A 16,229-nucleotide genomic window follows, 5' to 3' on the forward strand; every position below is an offset into this window, starting at 1 on the left:
AATCACAGCTTTTACTTCTGCCAGTAGAAACATCCCCCAGGCTGTGGCTAAGCCATGTCTCCGCAGTATCCTTTCTTTCAGGAGTGCTAGTTCTGCAAGGTTCGCAGAAGAGCTTCTGTAAAGTTTGGAAGGTAGGAGACGGATACTGGCAGAAGTAAAAGCTGTGATTACCGGGCATGAGTCGTGCTTCGGTAGCTCAGTTGGTAGAGCACTTGCCCGTGAAAGGCAAAGGTCCCGAGTTCGAGTCTCGGTCGGGCACACAGTTTTAATCTGCCAGGAAGTTTCGTATCAGCGCACACTCCGCTGCAGAGTGAAAATCTTATTCTGGAAACATCCCCCAGGCTGTGGCTAAGCCATGTCTCCGCAGTATCCTTTCTTTCAGGAGTGCTAGTTCTGCAAGGTTCGCAGAAGAGCTTCTGTAAAGTTTGGAAGGTAGGAGACGGATACTGGCAGAAGTAAAAGCTGTGATTACCGGGCGTGAGTCGTGCTTCGGTAGCTCAGTTGGTAGAGCACTTGCCCGCGAAAGGCAAAGGTCCCGAGTTCGAGTCTCGGTCGGGCACACAGTTTTAATCTGCCAGGAAGTTTCATATCAGCGCACACTCCGCTGCAGAGTGAAAATCTTATTCTGGAAACATCCCCCAGGCTGTGGCTAAGCCATGTCTCCGCAGTATCCTTTCTTTCAGGAGTGCTAGTTCTGCAAGGTTCGCAGAAGAGCTTCTGTAAAGTTTGGAAGGTAGGAGACGGATACTGGCAGAAGTAAAAGCTGTGATTACCGGGCGTGAGTCGTGCTTCGGTAGCTCAGTTGGTAGAGCACTTGCCCGCGAAAGGCAAAGGTCCCGAGTTCGAGTCTCGGTCGGGCACACAGTTTTAATCCGCCAGGAAGTTTCATATCAGCGCACACTCCGCTGCAGAGTGAAAATCTTATTCTGGAAACATCCCCCAGGCTGTGGCTAAGCCATGTCTCCGCAGTATCCTTTCTTTCAGGAGTGCTAGTTCTGCAAGGTTCGCAGAAGAGCTTCTGTAAAGTTTGGAAGGTAGGAGACGGATACTGGCAGAAGTAAAAGCTGTGATTACCGGGCGTGAGTCGTGCTTCGGTAGCTCAGTTGGTAGAGCACTTGCCCGCGAAAGGCAAAGGTCCCGAGTTCGAGTCTCGGTCGGGCACACAGTTTTAATCTGCCAGGAAGTTTCAGTTGTCATACTGTTGAAACAGGTGTTACCTCTGATTAAATGGCTTCCTCTCTAATCTATATGTATAAAAGGCAGTGTCCTGACTGACTCATCATCACCCAGCCCAAACCGCTAAGGACAGAAACTTGAAATTTGGAGATGATGTGGATCTTATACTGTAGGCATCATTTAAGAAGGGATTTTTTTTTTTTTTTAATTCCAAACCTAAGGAGATGAAATAGTGGGTGAAAACCTTTTTTTGAATATGTGTCATTATTGAAGAACCAATAAAATATTTCTAAAGCTACATCTGTGAATATTGGTATTTGACTTCTTGGTTACAAATACTGAAATGCGTGTTTCAGTGTTTATGGAAATTAGACTCCTAAGGGGGTAAAACAGGAGATGAGATTTTTTATGAAAATTGTTTAATACAAAAGCATTATTAAAGCTATGAAATTTTGTCTTCTCAGTTAAAAATAAAAAATATGTGTTTCACTGCTTTTGGGAATTCAACCCCTATAGGGGTGAAATGGGGGATGAAAGCTTTTATGGTAGTGTGCATAATCGTACAAGAAAGCTAATTCTTAGGTGGCCAATATCCTACCTTCAAAGCTGCTGTAGGAACTGTGATAGCCATGATAGGGTTTCAGGAGTTGTTCACTTGGGTGTCCATAATGAATGGATACCTCTTCATGTAACTTTCGCTGCTGCAGCTGTATGGATTTGGATGACCACTGATATCACTCTGTGTGATTTTTTTACCTCTGACAGGGAAATTGTGAATCCCGAGATGGTCAAATTTATGCAACAACTGCCTCCATCCTTCCTCCTACTGACAGGACTTCAACAAACATGATCTCCTTTGGGGCAACACTAACCAGCCTCAAAGGGGTTTCCTTATAGAACAACTACTTTCTAAGTATGACTTGTGTTATCTCAGTGATGGAATGTCTACCCTTTCTAGACCAGCTCTTAGCATACTTTCATTCATCAATCTCATGATTTGCCCTTATTATCTTTTTCTGTGGATAAAATTATCTGTGCACAATGATCTCCATGACAGTGATCCATTTTCCAGTGGTCCTGTTGATTCAGTGCCTATTTTCATCAGACAAGCCAGCACATTGGGCGCTCCAAAGGGTGAATTAGCAGATTTGTACCCCCGATATCATCTTCACAGTCTCTCCATGAGGACTCATCAATTATGTCTACTTAGATGTTTATTCTGTGATATCCAGGCTACCAAAACAGTTGTCACTCTCTTCATAGGGATATGACATGGGTGATCCACTGTGTGGTGATCTGAAGAAAGTTTTGCAACAGTCTGGTATCATTGAAGAACTCTTCAAAAACATAGTTGATATCTCTTGATCACCAACTTCACAAACTTGAAGCAGCTGCATATTTGGGCTCATTTTTTCACTTGGTAAAGGAAGAAAAAATGCTTGGAATACTGTGTGTCTTCTCTGAGAATTCATCCACATCTTCTTACCAGGTGTGGGCTACACTGTCTGGTCTACCATCCCTGGTCTCTTATTATATATTAGACATCTCTGGTAACCCATCTATTCTTTCTGATCATTTTGTGACCCAATTTGCTATGGCTCCAGTGTCTGTCTGTTAACATCCCAACTTCCAAGCATGTAGCCAGTGGGTGAATAACACTTGCCTGTCTAATACTGTCCAAGTCTTATAACAAACCTGCCCTCTGTCTAACCTCGCGAATGCACATACCCTCTCTCCACCTCGTCGCCATGCACTCCCCAGCAGCACTGCACTGTCCACCCCCCTTAACCTACTATCCCTCCTCCTCCCCACCCCAGCCTCCTCCTTACCCCCATCCAGTCACCACTCCCATCATGCACTGGTGCTACTGTTCAGAGTGTGTCTTCTGTTGCCAGAGACTTCTCTCGTGTGTGTGTGTGTGTGTGTGTGTGTGTGTGTGTGTGTGCGTGTGTGCGTGCGTGCGTGCATGCGTGAATGCATGCTATTATTGATAAAGGCCTTCTTGGCCGAAAGCTTTATTTGTGATAGTCTTTTTGTTGTGCCTATCTGCAACTCAGCAACTCCTCTATATGGTGATAGCAACTTTCCTTTTCATAGTATTGTTACAGTCCATCCTAAATTTTCCATTGTTTGATTTAAGCCTATTAATTGAAATTCATTAGAGTATTCAACTCCAGGTCCTGTCTTGATTGACACAAGTTTCTCATCATTTTCAATAGTAACTGACTACAAGATAAATTCCTCTCACAACATGCAGGGTAAGGAGGATACACAGATGTATAGCTATACAAGAGAGGAGAGTTAGGGAACAGGTGGATCTGAGTGACGGAGGAAAATGGGACAATAAAGGAATGAAGCATGAGAGAGAGAAGAGAGAAAGTTAGTTTGGTACTGCGCGCCGCGGAATTTGAATCCGCGCCAGACATCATGGACGTCAAAGACCCATAGAGGTCTCTGCACCACTGCGCCGTGAGCTGCGGTGGCATGTGTTTCTGGGCAAGGTTACTTATTACTTGAAGTTCTTGCCCCAGGCTGCCTCCGTTGCTCAACCCCACAATCACTTGCGTCGCAAAGGTCTGCCCCCTTGCCTTACTCCCTTCTCTCTGGACCGCCCCTTGGTTGTGGCAGCTGATGCTTCGGCATACGGCATTGGGGCCGTCTTCATGCACCGGGATGCCGATGGCTCCGAACAGCCCATCACTTATGCCTCTAAGACGTTGACCCCAGCACAATGGAACTAATCCCAGATTGAAAAGGACGCCTTGGCAATCGTATTTGCTGTCCAAAAATTTCACATCTATCTCTTTGCGGCAAAGTTCACCCTCCTGACAGACCATAAACCCTTGATTACATTTTTCGGACACCACTCTCACCTTCCCGAGCAGACGGCTCAACGTCTCCAGCGCTAGGCGTTGTTTTTACGTAATTACGCTTACACTATCCGGTATAAGCCCACAGCCCACCATGCTAATACGGATGCTTTGTCACGACTCCCAGCAGGCTCCGATCCTGCCTTTGACCAACAGAAGGTCCTCTGCTTTCACATTGATTCCGTCCGCCAGGATGCACTGGACGGTTTTCCTCTTATGGCTGCTGATGTTCCTGCGGCTACCCGCTGCAACCCTGGGTTGCGGAAGGTTCTCAACTACGTGGTCCACTGGTGGCTGTCCTATGTTACTCGTCGGATGCAGTCAAATTTCAGCCCACAGGCTCTCTGTGGTCGGTGATTTCCTTCTATTGGCCATGGAGACAGATGCCCACCGGGTGGTCATCCCTCCGGAATTGCGGCTTCAGGTGCTCAGTTTGTAACACCACGGGCACTGGGGTATGTCCTGTATGAAGGTTTTGGCTCGTCGGCATGTGTATTGGCCCAGCATTGATGGCGTTATTTAGCACCTGGTCCATGAGTGTACTGCCTGTGCGCGTCACCAGACAAGCCCCCCTCAGTCATTTGCACCCTGGCCTTTGCCTCGCCGGCCCTGGTATTGCATCCATATTGATTTTGCGGGCCCGTTTTTGGGGTCCGTGTGGTTACTCATTGTTGATGCCTACTCCAAATACCCCTATGTTGTCCGAATGGCATCTACCACCACGGAGGCTACACTCACGGTCCTGGCCCAGGTTCTCGCCATTGAGGGCCTGCCCCACACGTTGGTCTCCGAAAGTGGTCCCCAATTCACAGCATCCTCCTTCCATGACTTCTGTCAGGCCAACGGTATGGAGCATATCCGTAGCCCCCCTTTCCACCCTTCGTCCAATGGCGCGGCGGAGAGGCTTGTCCGCACCTTTGATCGCCAGTTGACTAAGGCGGTCAACACATCTCCAACCACGTCAGCCCTCACCCTGTTTTTGAGCACCTCTCGCACTACGTCAATTGACGGACACAGTCCGGCAGAGCTCTTTCATGGGCAACAGCCGCGGACCCTGTTCCATTTGCTGATGCCATCCTCCTTCCTCCCCAGGTCCCGGCCCTTGCAGTGGTATGCTGCTGGCACGACCGTGTGGGCCCGCAAGTACGGGGGCAAGGCGGGTTGGACATCCGCCACGGTCGTCGCGGCCAATGGGGCGGTGTGTGACATCAGTGCAAGCAGACGTTGAAAGGATTGGACTGCCGCCATCATAATCAGCTCCACCCTCGTGCTGCCACGGGTCCCGCACCTCTTTCCCTACCTCCATCGAGTACAGACGTGGCCCTCGAGTCACTGTCCCAGCCCTCGGTTGCGTCTCTCTGGGGGCCTGCTGCCGGCCCTCTCCCCCTCTGGGTGGATCGGCGGCTCCCTCCTCCACCCTGGAATCTGGATCGGCTGTCATGGATACCTCAGGCGTCCCTTCCTCCCTGCTACTAGCAGTTGATACACCCAGTTCCTCTTCCCACTGCCACCCACCTCGGCACCGTCCAGGGCATTTCCGCCCCTACGCCCAAGTTTCAGGGGGGAGGGATCTGGTACAGTGTGCCGCGGAATTTGAATCCGTGCCAGATGTCATGGACGTCGAAGACCCATAGAGGTCTCTGCACGATCGCGCCCTAAGCTGTGGCGGCACGCGCCTGCTGGCCCGCTTTTAGTGTAAGGGCGCCGCAGTGGAACATGTGGTCCCAGCGGCCAATAGTGGCGCCCCGATAGCGTACTTATGCGCCGGCCTCTCACTCAGCCAGTCAGTCTCATCTCGATTACGTCGGTTTACACCTCGCTTTGAGCTAGACAGCCTACTTCCTTGTTCGTGTACAATTGGACGTGTTTGTTTCATTGTGACTCTGTTGTTCGGTCTTGTTGTATTTGTTCTGTCCTTTCGTTGGTTATGTCCATCCTCTTCTGTTGTGTTGTTGTTCTTGGGCCTCTCTGTGGGTCCCGCCACGCTTTCTGTCATTGCTACCCCGCAACCGTCCTGGTTGCAGTTGCAACAGTTAGTTAGTTAGATGGATAGAGAGAGGGAGGAGGGAGAGGGAGAGAGGCGGAAATACAGAGGAAACATGAGTTTTCTCCAAAAACTAGGGGAATAGCATGAAAAATAACAGCTTAATAAAAGATGAGGCCAAAAGAATGGGAAAGGGGTCACTTGCACATAGGGATTAGCAGAAATTGAAGCCAAGGCCATAGGGTGCGCCATAGAAAATATTCTCACCTGCACAATATAGTGGAGCTTGGGAGGGGAGGATTGAAATTGTACAGATAATGAAGCAGTTGTTGAAGACATTGGTGTTCACAGAGACCATTCATGTGAGTAGACAGAATTCTCCTACCCTCATATATCATTGCACAGCAATAGCAATAGAAGTACTATATAGAGTAACTGCTTCCAGGTGAGATACTAACTTTTATTAAATAGAAAATGCCTATTACTGTAATGCTGTGGAATTATATAGGTGGATGGGAGAGGGCTTTCGTATATTCAGCTGCAAGAGAATAACGCCTGTGATACGATGTTGATAACAGGGAAGCTATAGTAGATATTACAGATGTTGTGCATGAGTGACAAAACTCTACTTTGTGGGATCCCTCCTCTCAGGATATGACAAGAAACAAGTCCTGGTAAAGGATGTAATCTAGTTCTTCATTGTTTAGGAAGTAAGGGGAATATTCATCAATAGCTGGTTCATAGTGGTGACATCTTTTTGGAATCACGAGAAAAAATAGGAGAAGAAATTTGTTTGTGGATAAACTGACCACAGTACTGTCTTTCTGCAATGGCTCTGGAAAGCTTATTAGTATGTTTGAGTAACTACATACCATCGACTACAGTTAGTAAGGATGTAGAGGAGGAAAATATGACATGAAATTGATGACAGCTTTGATATATACAGGGTGTATCGAAAATGAATGTAGAAAATGAGAGTGGGTCATAACAAGCATATTTCACACAGCAACCCATGTCCGCAGGCGCACAACATGCTATTCGAACCATCATGGTAGCAGGTTTGCAGGACAACAATTTCAATGCATTTGTGACATCAACGTAAAAAAGTCAGCAGGTTGAAGTTTTATGACGTTTATTTGCTAATGTGTTGTCGATATAGTTGCGAAGATTCCAGGCAGAACAACGCAATGGGTTTTTCACATCTTACTGTGGTGTGGATGCAATTCTTTGTGCTGTTTAAATGCCTGTTTGATAGGTGTTGTAGAGAGAGCGCATACTGCAGAGTACGGTTCACCCTGCTTCAGTTTGCCATCAAATGGGGACACTCATGTGTTTGCTACTGTGTGGAGCAGACAGGAAGTGGAGAGCTATTCTTGGGAGGGAAGGGCATGCACTTTACCTATGTGACATCAGATGGAGGAATTGCTCATACTGCCCAGCATTTGTATGTTCGGTGGTTTCCGAATAGACAAGTGCCAGATCTGCACACATTTACTGCCATTCACAGGTCCATATGAGAGACAGGTTCACTTGAGGTACATTTCCACCGGCATGTTCTTATAATAGCACATATGCATTTAAGGTCTAGTTTGAAACCCAATGTATTCATTTTGTGTTAGTGGTGTGAAGCACAGACGGTCGTGGTTGTCAACACACAAAGCGTACACCAGATTTTGAAGAGAAACCATTAGCACTACTGGAAAACACACTCTCAACAGGTTCACAGTGTGTTGCATGGGAAATGGGTGTAAGCAATTCCACAATTTGGTGTGTATGGTATAAAGATGATTTGCACCCCTACTGTTTTCAAAAGGTTCATGCCCTTAACCCAGACAACTTTCCACATCGAATTGAATTCTGCGAGTGGTTTTTGCAAAGGTGTACCATTCAAATGGACGTTCCAAACCAAGTACTTTTTATGGATGACGCATCCTTCACACGAGAGGATATGTTCAACAGCCATAATCAGCAATTGTGGACATGGCAGAATCCGCACACCATCTTTGCTGATTGTCATCAAGATCACCTCACTGTCAACATTTGGTCCGACTTGGTAAGCGATAATCTAGTTGGTCCATACATGCTTCACCATTGACCGAATGCAACAGATACTTAATCTTTGTATGAGAAAGTCTGCCAGAGTTTTTGGAACATGTCCCACTCAACGTGAAACAGTGAATGTGGTACCAACACAATGCTACACCTGCACTCTTCACACACACAGTGTAGATGCATTTGGATGAAACTGGATAGGGCATGGCATGGCCTGCATATCCTCCTCGATTGAGACTGATGAAGACCTGATAACATGCATTATTGTAGCCTCTGGTGTAATTTTCATTTTGCCGGAAGTGTTTGAAAGAGAGCGACAGTCACTTTTGCTTCATTGACAGTGTGCAATCAAGCAGAAGCTTGTAATTCCATGCACTTTTAGTAACTATTTTCAAATAAAGGTTATAAAACTCCATCCTAACTACTCATTTACCTTGATGCCACAAATACATTGAAAATGTTGCCCTGCAGACCTGCTACCATGACAGCTCAGATGGCATGTTGTGTGCCTACCCTCTGAGTGGGATGTTACGCTGTTCAATGACACCAAGTGCCATACACTAATGTTGGTTGTGATATGAAATGTGCTTGTTATGACCTGCTCTACCAGCCCTCTCATTTTCTACATTCATTTCAGGTAAATGCTGTATACACTGTTGGTGGTTGTTACATTTGTTCTCAGTTGGGCAGAAATCCAGTGAGTGCCAGACAAGGTAGGATTTGGCAAGCACGAAGATAAGTACAAACTCTTGCCCTCTGCCAGGCACTTAAATGTGATTTGCAGAGTATCCATGTAGGTGTGTGCTGGGCAGACATTATCTAGCTTAAATGTGAGCCCAGGATGGCCTACCATGAAGGGCAGGAAAACAGGACATATTGTCACGTAGAAGAAGGTGTAGTTAGATGAATGACGAACACTAACTTCACTTAATGAAGGTTTATTCAGCACATGCACATACAAGAGTGCGGAGCAAACTGCCTCCAGCTAGACCACATACGGTATATATACAGTTACGGAATATTCCAGTATAATGATTCTTGACATTTGTGGATACTTCTTGAATGTACTCGAACTGAATATAGAAATTAAAATTTTATAGTTCAGGTGAGTTTTAAACTCACGACCCTCCATGCAACAGTCTAGTATCATAACCACTACACCACAGTGACTGTGCTACTCAGCTTCTTCTGCGACATTGCTCCCTCCTTAAGAGAACAGCGTCTCGGTGTTACGTCCCTCTAGTCTGGGAACAAGTCATCAGTCCTGCATACTCCGACTCCCAATGACTGGTGTTTGCCCTGGCAGTGATCTTCTTAGAACTTACTTTGCCGCTACGCTCTTCATCACGTTTCTGTTTGTTGCCTGTTACTGGAGCTGCGAATTTATCCTGGGTTGCAGGATCCTTATAGGGCTTCATTCGACGGACAGGGACTGTATCTCTGATCTTTCATCGTCTTGTGTCGGAGTCGAAATCTTCAACTTCATAAGTAACATCAGACAACTGTTTTACAACCTTATAAGATCCAAAGTAGTGCCTGAGGAGCTTCGCAGAGAGACTAACCTTCCGAACAGGTGTGAAGATCCAGACGAGGTCACCAGGCTGGTAGACAACAGGGCAGTGGCTCACGTCATACCTTCGCCGATCATTTTCTTGAGCGTGTGGAGTCGAGCTAACTGCCGAAGTTCGATGTAGTCGTCGTTCCCGTCATTATGATGTAACGGAAACACAGTGTCCATCAGCGCAGTCGCCTCTTGCCCTGCGCCATGAAAAATGGTGTAAATCCAGTGGTGCCTTGTTTGGCAGTGTTGTAGGCAAACGTCCTGAAAGGTAGCACCTCATCCCATTTGCTCTGCTCAACATTGATGAACATTGATAGCATGTTGGTCAAGGTCTTATTAAGGCATTCAGTAAGCCTGTTAGTTTGCGAATGGTAGGCAGTCGTCATGTGATGAGTAATGTTGCACCGACAGTTTATCTCTGTCACACGACTCGATTGAAAAATTTTCCCTCAAGCTGTAATTAATGACGTGGGGGCACCATGTTTTAATACAATGTCTTCCACAATAAATTTGGCTACCTCAAATACTTCAGCTGTTTTCACGACTTTTGTAGTGGGATATCATGTTGGATAATCAGTGCAAACAATAACCCATCTATTGCCACTAGCAGACGTTGGAAATCATCTGAGGAGGACAATCCCAGCACGCTGGAAAGATGTTTCGGGTCATGGAATTGGTATGCGTTGGCCAGGTAGTTTCTGAGGAACTGCCTTTCTCCCTGACACTCTCAACAGTGTGACACACAGTAGGGGAAACTCCTAAATAAACCTGGCCAGATAAATCTCTTGCGGATCCTATTGTGTGTCATGGAATTTCTGTAGAACATCCGAGCTCCTGTGTTTAGGAATCATTGGTAGCTACCTGTTTCCAAATGGATCAAAGTTTTTCTTGCAAAGTTATCCATTACCTACCTTAAATTGTCCTTTTACATACTCTGACCGGTTTAAGACAAGCATAATTTGAGGTATCTTGACGTCCTTCTTCTGCTCAGCAAAGAGATCGTGGAGTACAGTGAGACAGTCACTGTCTTCATCAAAGTTTTGATTGCCATGCACAGGGTTTCTTGAGAGACAGTCAGCATCTTGGTGTTTTCTTCCACTTTTGTACACTATGGTAATGTTATACACTTGAAGAAGTAGTGCCTACCTGACGAGTCGTCCTGTTGGATCCTTAAGATCTGTCAACCAACAAAGTGAATGATGATGGTCTGTAACAACAGTGAATGGCCTTCCATAGAGATACTGTCGAAATTTGCACATGGTCCAGATCACAGCAAGACATTCTCTTTCTGTAATTGAGTAGTTTCTCTCAGATTTTGTAAGTGTCCTAGAAGCATGGGCTTCTTCTCTTTTCCATCCGAAATTTGCACCAGAACAGCACTGATCCCATACCCACTGGCATCTGTGTGTAGTTCTGAGGGTGTTCTATTGTCGTACAGACCAAGTACAGTGTCAGTCGTCAGAGCTTTTCACAGCTCTTCGAAGGAATCTTGTTGATCACCACCTCAGATAAATTTAGCTTCGGCTTTTAACAAATGTTGGAGTGGCCTGCCTTTGATACAAAAGTCTTTGATAAAAGAACAGTAATAAGAAAATAATCCGAGGAGGCTTCTCACATCTCTAATACTTTTAGGAATAGGAAATTCCATTATAGATCCCAACCTTTTCTGGATCTAGCCACACACCTCACACCTACATTTGACGCAAGGTGTCGAAATATTTTGATTTCTTTCGCTCCAAAGAGACACTTTCTTGAATTAAGTTTCAGTCCACCTTGTCGGAGACACTTAAGAATGGCCCTCAGTCTTTTTACGTGTTCATCAAATGTCTCTGAGAACACTATAATGTCATCTAAATAACAAAGACACATCATCCACTTCTGGTGATTTAGAAGATTATCCATTATCTATTCAAAAGTTGCTGGTGCATTACACAAACCAAACAGCATTACCTTAAACTCATACAGGCCCTCAGGGGTGATGTATGCAGTTTTCTCACGATCAGCCTCATCTACTTTGATTTGCCAGAATCCCGAGTACATGTCCATGGTTGAGAAAAACTTAGCCCCCTCCAGACAATCTAGTGTACCATCAATTCATGGAAGGGGGTAAATGTCCTTTTGACTTATCTTATTAAGTGCCAACTGCCATCCCATTCTTCTTCCTGACAAGAACCACTGGTGACAGCCGTGGGCTCCACGAAGGCTGAATGGTGTCATTCTTCATCATTTTCAGTACCTCGTCGCAAATTATTTGACGTCCCGTTGCTGACACATGGTATGCTCTCTGGCTTATTGATTGGTGGTCTCCAGTGCTAATCCGGTGCTTCACCGTCAATTTGTTGTATATGCTCCTCATCTGTAGATTGAAGCATTCAGAGAACTCGTGAAGAATGGCAAGTAGCTTCTTCTGTTGTTACTTAATGAGATCTGGTGAAACACAAGCTAGAAGACCTTGTCTCATAGTGATAGCGCTAATTTCACCCACAGACTCTGCGTGGGAGGTTTGTATGATGCTCAGCTGTTTGTCAATTAACAGCTCAGCATTTGCTACGCACATGCATCTTGGAAGGATCTGTGGTTCTCGGCGACAGTTAAGTTAACTATCCACAATTCATTGAATCCATTCTTAAACGAGATGACAGAGGCTATGATGACCGAGTTATTCTTCATTGGTATGTTCTCCTACATTCCACTACAAGATCCATGGGTTGATGCATGGCATGACATATGACAGTTATCTTTCTAGCGCTGACTGCAGGAATGTTCACTTCATCCAACACACTTAGTCTCAACACACTCGGATACACATCTTCCTGAGCACAGTATCTCATCTCGTCTAGCATAATCTTCGAGCGACCACAATTTATAACTGCCTTAGATGCTTTTAAAAAGTCCCATCCGAGAATAACATCATGACTTCACTCTTTTAAGACGATGAATTGTAAGGGATGTGTATGGCCACTTATACCCACACGAATGACTCATCTTCCTGTAGGTTTTACATATTTCCCATTAGCCACCATCAGCAGAGATGTTTTGTTGTCGATAAATACGGTTTTCTGCAACTGGCAACGGTACTTCGAAATGACTGAATATGATGCTCCAGAGTCCACAAGAGCTTGGGCTGGTCAGCCATCCATGAGGATATCAACGTAGTTTCCTATCATTTTTGTAGTGATAGACGGCGGAGGATTTTTCTCTTCGGCAGCCTCACCTCCAAGGAAGGTCTCACCCCTTAGTTTTCCAGGTTGTAGCGGCTAGGTGATCGGCTGGAGCTTCTAAACAGCAATGGAGACCTGGATCAGTGTGTTGGGGAGTGTCCTCTCCAGTGCCTAGCTTGTGGCAATGGTGTCCTGCACCCTCATCTTCTTGTTCATCTGCATCGTCCGGTCGGTTAATATCAGTCTGCTGTCTTCTGGCGCAGGCGTCATCAAGTATCCGTTGTCTTTCTCGACAATAGTGCACCACATGTCTCGGTCATCCACAGTGGAAACGTACTGGTTGGTTGTCCTGGATCCTCCAGATGTCAGTTTTCCTTGGTGCCCAAACAGGTTCCTCATGTGAGATTGTAGGAATGTAACTTCACCTGGGTCTCGACTTTTTCACCGTTTCAAAGGGAAATGAAGGATGAGAGATTGGGTTCAATGTCTGTTCCACTTCCTCCCTTATGACCTCTTGAAGCGTCTCAGTGTTTTGCTCACCATGGAATCCAAGTACCTTCTGAACTTTCTCTCTCACTATCTGATGAAGAACACTTGTGAAATCATTATTATGAAGATGCCGGCCGTGAAAGCTTACATGTTATGAATTGTGAAATCAGTTCCTTCCTCCACAGACATCGATACGACGTTTGGAAGCTGTTCAAACTTCGTGCGTGTAATTTGTTTTTGATGCATTGTCTCGATATACTGACACCATTTTATGAAGATGTCTGCTGTCGAAACCTCCTTCAGGAGTAGGGCTTGATACATGTCCTCAGCAACACTCTTCATGAGATGTGCAACCTTATCTTCCTCCTTCATTCTAGGATCCCCTATTTTACACAGCTCCAAGACATCTTGAATGTAGGATGCTGTAGTTTCTCCTGGATGCTGTGCCCTGCACTTTATCTTCAGCCTTGCACTTCTGTCATTGTATGTCGCCGAAATACTTACGGAGTCCCGCCTGTAATACTTCCCAACTTGTGAACTTCTCCTCGTTGTTCTCATACCATTGTTTGACAGTGCCCTCCAAGTAGAAAAATATGTTAGCCAAACACACGGTGTCATTCCATTAGTTAAATTTGGCTGTACACTCAGATACCTTCAGCCACTTGTTTGGATCTTGGCCATCATCTCCAGAGAACCCGGAAGGATGTCTATGTGGTGCACACAGTTGCTGTCATTGTAACATCCTCTTCTCTTCTGCCTCCGATAGATTGCGATCTGTTGAATATGGCTCAAACTTGCGTTTCTCGCCACATAAACGGCAGCTCTGTTGTGGCCTGATGGGAGCCACTGTGTCATCAATAATGAGCGCTATCACAAGTTCCAATACCCACCATCCCCATCCAAATAATGTCACGTAGATGAAGGTGTAATTAGATGAATGACGAACACTAACTTAACTTAACGAAGGTTTATTCAGCATTTGCACATACAAGAGTGCAGAGCGAACTGGCTCCAGCCAGAACACTCACAGTTTATATACAGATACAGAACATTCCAGTACAATGATTCTTGACATTTGTGAATATTTCTAGATTGAATGTACTCAAATCGAATACAGAAATTAAAATTTTACAATTCAGGTGAGTTTTGAACTCACGAGCTTCCATGCAACAATCTAGTATCATAACCACTACACCACAGGGACTGTGTACTCAGCTTCTTCTGCGATAATATAATATAGCGAATGTACCACTGTGCTGTAAGGATGCCATGGATGACCATGAAAGGGATCATATTGTACACAATGTTTTGTAACCCTTGATGGCAAGCCATCCACGGCTTACATTTCAGCAAGATAATGCGTGCCAGCACATGGTGAGAGTTTATATTGCTTGTCTTTGTGCTTGCCAAAACTTACCTTGGCCAGAAAAGTTGCTGGATCTCTCCCAAATTGAACACATTTGGAACATTATCCCTCCAATCAGCTTGGGGTTTTGACAGCCTAATGCTCCATTGGATAGAATTTGGCACAATATCTCTCAGAAGGACATCCAATAACTCCATCAATCAATGCCAAACCGAATAACTGCTTACATAAGGGCCAGGTGTGGACCAACACATTGTTGACTTGCTCATTGTGTGAAGTGTGTTCTCCTAACCATGAAAGCAGAGAACTTAATAACAAGGAGAATTGTGTCAAGATTAGTGGTTTTAAAATATATATATATATAAGTTGTGAATACTTCACGATTCCATAGCTCTGGGATTTGGTGAAGGGAAGTGGAGCCAAATGGGAGTTTAAGAATTCCCGTAATGTTACCAGGTCGTGATTGGTTCAAAAAGGATGTAGATCATAAGTGCAGAGTGTATGAAACTATTTAAGATGAAGTCCATTGTGTACATGTAGGCTGTCTTTGATTGGTAATGTGGGTGATAAGAAAATGATTTAGTTGAGGGGAGTGAGTAAATAAAAACAGATTCTTTCCAAGTTCAGTACGGTTAAACTTTATCTTAGAACTGAGACTGAGGCCTTTTGACAGAGCAGAGCCTTCTACAATAATGAAAGTTTTTTCAAGATAGATTAACAATGATGCTGGTATTTTTGAGAGAGTGTTCAGGCATAGTGTGTTTTATAGGACATGAAGGAAGTTTCTGGGGATGTGGAAGCTGCCATAGCCCAGCAACACCAAGAGTTGGGAGCTATGTCGTGTCCACAAGGCAAGTGTGTGGGCGTGAATGGTTCTTTGGTGGGGAAGTGGTAGTGCCAAGCAGAAGTAGCTTAGATATCTTCCTCAGATGTTATTGAGAATGTTGCTCCAGCTGTTGGAAGGCATAATAATTTTCTAGATATTAAATATAATCAAGCAAATACTTAACAAGACAGAAAGACATAAAACATGTAACAACACATTCTTTGAACATTATCAAGAAAAGTGACATAGTGGTAAGACACTGGACTCGTATTCGAGAATTGGTTGTTCAAATCCCTGTCTGGACATGCAGATTTAGGTTTTTCATGATTTCCCCAAATTGAGGCAAATGCAGAAATGATTCTTGTGTAAGGCCATCCTTTTATTTATCCCAACTTTGTTTGTGATGACACCATTGTTGATGGGATGTCAAATTGCATCTTCCTTCCTGCCTTGAATATTTCCACTGCTAATTGGAGACATTAATTAATACTGAACTTAGTTTGACACTAACTCAGTTATATAGACTGTTCAAAAGAATTAGGGGAACACGTTTATCAATGTCCTGTATGTTAAAACTATTTTGATACAGAAGGTACGTGTGATCTTATTTCATGGCTTCAGATATTCATTTCAATGTAGGCAGTGATTAAAATCGTTCACCTTGTATTGGCTGTGCTATGCAATACAGTGTTGCAAGACCCCTCAAAAGGATGTGTCCCAGTGTTTTCTAGTATGGTACACAGA

General features: G+C 44.8%; 1 protein-coding gene and 1 non-coding gene across 5 annotated transcripts in view; both read left to right on the top strand.

Annotated features, from left to right (window-relative positions):
- Positions 1 to 16,229, top strand: part of LOC126271886 (adenylyltransferase and sulfurtransferase MOCS3) — a 168,935-nt gene that overhangs the window by 104,177 nt on the left and 48,529 nt on the right. The window lies entirely within an intron of this gene.
- Trnas-uga (transfer RNA serine (anticodon UGA)) lies at positions 185 to 259 on the top strand. Its single transcript has one exon. It is a non-coding gene; the product is annotated as a tRNA-Ser (tRNA).

This window comes from Schistocerca gregaria, chromosome 5 (assembly GCF_023897955.1).
Source record: "Schistocerca gregaria isolate iqSchGreg1 chromosome 5, iqSchGreg1.2, whole genome shotgun sequence".
Classification (NCBI taxonomy): Eukaryota; Metazoa; Arthropoda; class Insecta; order Orthoptera; family Acrididae; genus Schistocerca; species Schistocerca gregaria.